Genomic DNA, 5,777 nt, shown 5'->3' on the forward strand with positions numbered 1-5,777 from the left:
AAGTCCCTTTTGTTGAATGCTATCTGTCTTTCTTGGCTTGCTTGCTTCCGTGTTTATGCCTTGTCTCCTCAGGAGAGGGAGAAGAGTAATGAGCGTGCTTGGTTGGAAAGTACCTTTGTTCTTGATGTGTGTAGCTAGTTCGGAGGGTGTGCTGCACACTGGAGAGTGTACAGAGAACCCAAGACCAAGTTCCCATAGACACAATGACCAGGGATCCACGAGACCGGAAGCCAGAGATATTTTAATCTTATTAAGACCTTGTTCTCTCATTTGACTGCACAATTCCAACGCAGAGGAACAGATCAGGCTGGCTTGTGATTTATCATCCTTATAATATGAACCTTCTAGCTCAAAAACTTTCCTGGAAACAGACCTACTTTGAGTAGGGCAGTGAGAGAAAGAGGATACAAACGTAGCCCCAGTGGTCTTCTAAAGCCAAAGCTCAAAGAGCTGGGCTTCCGGGAGAGTGAATTCCTCGATCCCTGAAATGAACAACAGTCTTGAAGATAAGGCGCACTTCTGCCAAGGTGAATGGTAGCAGCAGGCAAAACTCATGGGTTTGTGTTTCTTTTATTATTCCATGAGGCATTCTTAATCCCAGGGTACGGCTAAACTGCTAATTAGACTAGGGGTCATGGAGGCAATGAAGGTTCCTCCCTTCTTTCCTCCTTCCATTCCTCTGTCCCTTCTTTCTTTTCCCTCCTCCCATCCACTCTTCCTTTCAATAAATATAGTTTTAACCGCAAAGAATTCCTTCAATGATCATTTGAATGTTCTAGGAGATGCAGATCTGCTCTCCATTCCCTCTACCTCTCATCCCCAATTGGGCAGACATGGAATAATGAGATCTGACTCCATGAACTTCATTCAATTCCTTCATATTAAAAACTAACTTTTCTTTCAATAAATATTTATTGAATGACCACTACCTGTCAGCACTATCCTAGGTGCTGGGGAAAGAGCAGTTCATGAATGAGACACAATCACAGCCCCCTGGTTCTTGTTTTCCAGGGAGGAGACATAATACACAAAATAAAAAATACCAACATTTTGGACTATGGTAAATTCTATGGAGAAAGTTAAAGGACGTCAAGGAAATAAGGAATGCAGGTGCGTGTGTGCATTCTGTATGCGGTAGTCAGGGAAGACTGCTTTGATAAAGTAACACTGGGCAGAGACTGGAAGGAAGTCAAGGGCAAGCTATGTGCAGATCTGGGAAAAGAACCTTCTAGGCAGAGGGGACCACAGCTGTGAAGGCCCTGATAGAGGAGCACGTTTTGTCTGTCTAGTGAACAGCGATGGGGCAGGTGGAGTAGGGAAAATGATCGGAGATGAGGCCAGGAAGACAATGGGGCCAGATTGCATAGGGTCTTGTAGGGCACGGAAATGACTTTGGCTTTGCCTCTGAGTGTTTTGGGAGCCGTGGGCAAGTTTAGAGCAGGGGAGTTACATTCCGTCTGCTATGTGGGGGATGAGTATCCAGTGAAAAGCTGGGAGCAGGAAGGAGTTATGGCCAGGACTACTGGTTGCCACTTAATCACCACCTGTCCTTTCTTATTTTAGTGCTAGAACCCTGATTTTTTTTCTGGTAGCAGCCCTGTGCCCAGCTGAAATCTCTATTTCTTGGCTCTCTCTCAGAACCGGACCATAGTCCTGTGACTACGTTCTGGCCAAAGAAGTGTAAGAAGATGATTGGTAGCATTTTTGGAATGCTGCATAAAAAGAGCTTACTCCATTGGGAGGAGGCCTTTTTTCCTCTTTTGCTCCCTCCTGTCACCGGCCAGGAATGTAAACATAATGGCTGGAGCTGCAGTGGGTATCGTGACTCATAAGGTGACCCTTCAAACGAGGATGGGAGAACAGAAAGCTCCGATAGGTCCCTGGTGAGAACGGGATGCCTCACCAACTTTGCACTGCCTGTTTCTGGACTTGTTTCACAGCAGAGAGATGTGCCCTCCCATATTGCCCACGCCATCGCTATTTGGGATTTTTTAGTTATACGCAGCTGAACCGAAACATAACTATATAGAAGGCCGCTGCAGTCCTCCAGGGGAGAGAGGTGGTGGACCAGAGTGGTAGCCAAGCAAGTCAGATTCTAGTTAGGTTTTTGCAGGTAGAGCCTTTAGGATTTGCAGACGGGTTAGACACAGGGGTGAGAGGGGAAGAGAAACCCTGAGGAAGACTTCTAGGTTTTGCTCCAAGCATCTTGATAGCACCATTAATTGCAGAGATGCAGAAGGCTAGCGAGAGAGCGAGATTCTGGGTTTGGGCAGAATCAAGAGTCCAGGCCAGTGGCAAGTTGGCCTTGCTTGAAGCAGGGAGGGACACAGAGAAACAGGAAGGAAGGTGGGAGTGTGGGATGTAGACTGGCGGAGAAATGAAGGAGTTCCTATCCAATGCTCCCATTTTCTCAACAAAGTATGAGGCCAAGTCATCAGCTGAGACTGAAGGAATAGAGCTACAAGGTGCAGATGGGAGAAGAGAGAGAGACAGAAACAGTCACGTTAGAGCAAGGGATTGTTAGGCAGCAACGGGCAGGCTCTGCTGGTCATTTGGGCCAATATAAAGTGAAGCAGTCAGCAACACTGTGTGTCATTCTGTGGCCCAATCTAGTGGCAGTGGCGGGCTTCGCAGGGTTTTGCCAGATGAGTCCGTAGCATATAAAATGAAAGGAACCAGGGGGCGAAGGGGTGTCTGCAAGATAGGGATCACAACGATGGATCAGGTATCTAAATTGGGGAAAGGGGCAAGTGAACACACAAGACGAGCGATGGATTGAAAAGTTGAGGGTTCTTGAAAAGGCTGAAAAAATTGCTGGAGTGTGGACATTTGGGGAACCAAGCAGGGCAGCTGCTGATGGTCAGAGAGGCTCCTGCTGAAAATGAGGGGCTCCGATGAGAGAGAGGAAAAGTCACTGATGAGAAAAGGGATGAAGAAGCCCAAGACACTCGAGGTGTTAAACAAAGTATATTAAATTTTTTTTAACGTTTATTTATTTTTGAGACAGAGAGAGACAGAGCATGAACGGGGGAGGGGCAGAGAGAGAGGGAGACACAGAATTGGAAGCAGGTTCCAGGCTCTGAGCCATCAGCCCAGAGCCCGACATGGGGCTCGAACTCACGGACCGTGAGATCGTGACCTGAGCTGAAGTCGGACGCTTAACCGACTGAGCTACCCAGGCGCCCCAAACAAAGTATATTAAGTATAAGACTATCCATAAAATTGTTCACAAATTCCCATAATTAGTTGATTTATTAACCAGTTTGAATAAAGATACCATTCATCAGTGTAAGTACTTTAGATTAAAAGTTTGTTTGTTTGTTTGTTTTTTGGATGGGACATTTACAAGACTTCACAGAGCAAAATTTTACCCCCAAATCTAAGTGTTTGTTAGGTGAAAATGCAAGGCATTTTTTTTCCCCCACGTACAACTTCTTTGTACCTTGATTTTTTTTCCCCTTCCTGAGTTTTTTTAAAGACGATTAGTCCGTTAATGCAACCTTTTAAAAACTGACCTGTTTTTTCTTTCTAAAATTCTTCATGTCACAGCTTGTTTCTTCTAAGCTGGGCCCTTGCCTCCTTGTGCTTGCCTCAAAACTTTTTCACAACTGGAAAAAAAAAAAAACCCTCTTATTCCCATATTTACTTACTTTTACAGATGTTTATTTCCTTCCTGCCTGCTTCATTTCCCCGTTATAACCTCATTCTTGCTCAGATTTCTTTGTTGAGGGGCAAGAATTGGAAGGTTTCCCAACCCATTCTGTGAGAGAAGTTTCTGGGCCTTGCGAGCCCGCAGAACCTTGCACAGTATCTTACATCTAATGAAAAACCGTCATATTACGGGATCAGGCCGCAGGTACAGGTCCGATCTGAAACGTTATCAACTCTGCCTTGCTCTTCCGACCCTCAGTCCCTTTTCATTGACTAAAAAATTATTAATTGGGCGCCTATTCTGGGCTACTCAGTGTGGTGTTTAAAGTAATTCGCATTAATGGGCAATGACTGATTGCCTTAATTCTCTCAGGGGCATTCACATATCTCAAATGTGCATATTAATCCAAATAAATCTCTGATTCATAGAATAAATGTGAAACAAACCACGAACAGCGTAGGATTTTCGGTGACAGAACAAAGGGACTTCCCTTTGGACCCCAAAGCAGCCTTCCGATCCCTGAGAAGGTGGGCTAGGGCAGAGAACTGGGAGGTAGAATTTGTGTGTGTGCATGTGTGACACTACCCGCCTCATCCATAACTCTCTCCAGCTTAAGATCTAGGTGTCTTCTTCACCCATCTCAAATCAGGAATGAGAGGTACGCACGGATTATGGTTAAATCGTATTGTTCTTAAATTGTAAGTTCCTGACCTCAGGATCCTCTTATTGTCCATAGAACAGTTTTCAGATACACACCTTTAAAAAGGTTTTCGGGAAAACGGTCTTAGAATCATAGGGGTCCCTGGCTCCTGATTCTTTCTTGCAACTGGCTGGCTGCTACTGGAATGTTGCAGTGAGAGGCACCAAAACCCCAGGGCATCCTTTCTCAAGGTGGTCTGGGCTGAGTGAGTTTTATCTCTTCCTCCAATCACTGTGCAGATTAAGAGAAAAGGGCCGGGGGCCCGGGTTGGGAGACAGTGCAGGGCAGTGGTTAGTACAGTGGGCTGGAGAGTCAGACAGACTTCAGTGCAGCTCCCGACCGGACTCCTAGAAGCTCTGTGTCTTGGGGCAAGTCCCTTGAGCCTCAAGTGGTACAGCTTGTCTCCAGCAGTAAATGATTCTTACTGAAAGTGTGGCTGATGAGAGCAGCCCTTTCGTGCATTGCCCACCCCCATCACCAGATCGGTGTTGGATGCGGTCTTTTCTACCTTGGGAGGTTCTCTTTCAGGTCCAGAAACTTCCCAAGGAAGGGAGGGAGGCGGCGATGAAGTGGGTACCTAAGGGCCCTTCCCCGCCTCATCGGCTAGAGGAAGGACCTCCGGGAGTCCGCCCTGTACCACCGCCTTGCCTCTCTGGGCGCTACGTGGATGAGGGGCTCTGTGAGCAAGGGGAAAGCGTCCTCTTTCCTTTCTCTACCAGGAGTCGGAGCGAGAAGCCTGACCCCAGGGGTCATGTCGAATTATAATTCACACCACTTGCTCTTGGACCATCTCAGTCAAGTCTCGAACACATACCCAAGTACCTTTTTTTTTTTTTTAACCGGCCTTTTGTAGGCAGCTCGGGATCCAGAAGGAGAATCGAGTTCCTGAAATGAAAAAAAAAAAACAAAAAACCATATAGTAAAAGAAGTCGTGCTTCTTCCTGCCGGTGACTGTTTACAAGAGAGGGAAGTCAGCGGGGCCCCCCAGAGGTCGCTGGTGGCGCAGAAACTGAGGCCAGACTGTAGAGAAAGGGGGAAGGAGAAAAACACCCAGAAACTTTCTTCCTCGTGGCGAATAATCGCCGCCCCCTGCCCCGCTCCCCGGTCAGAGGCAGTAACGTGACACCCGAGAGAAACCCGGAGACCCGAGCGCCGAGAGGGAGGGAAGAGGGAGGAGAGAGGGCCGCGGAGAGCCGGAGAGGGAAAGGGGAGGAGAAGAAGGAAAACCCCTGTCAAGGAGGTGGAGCGAGGCGACGGTGTCCGCCTCCCGTTCCTCCCTGCCGTCTTTTAGAGGAGTCTGAACAGGGACAAAACACACCGAGACCGACAGACACAAAGCCGGGGGGTCCACGCTGGCGCTGGAGGCGAGCCCCGGCGGCCGCGAGCGAGCCCGAGGCGCGGCGGGGCGCGGGGCGCGGGGGCGCT

Source organism: Panthera uncia, assembly GCF_023721935.1.
Source record: "Panthera uncia isolate 11264 chromosome B2 unlocalized genomic scaffold, Puncia_PCG_1.0 HiC_scaffold_24, whole genome shotgun sequence".
In the NCBI taxonomy this organism is placed as follows: Eukaryota; Metazoa; Chordata; class Mammalia; order Carnivora; family Felidae; genus Panthera; species Panthera uncia.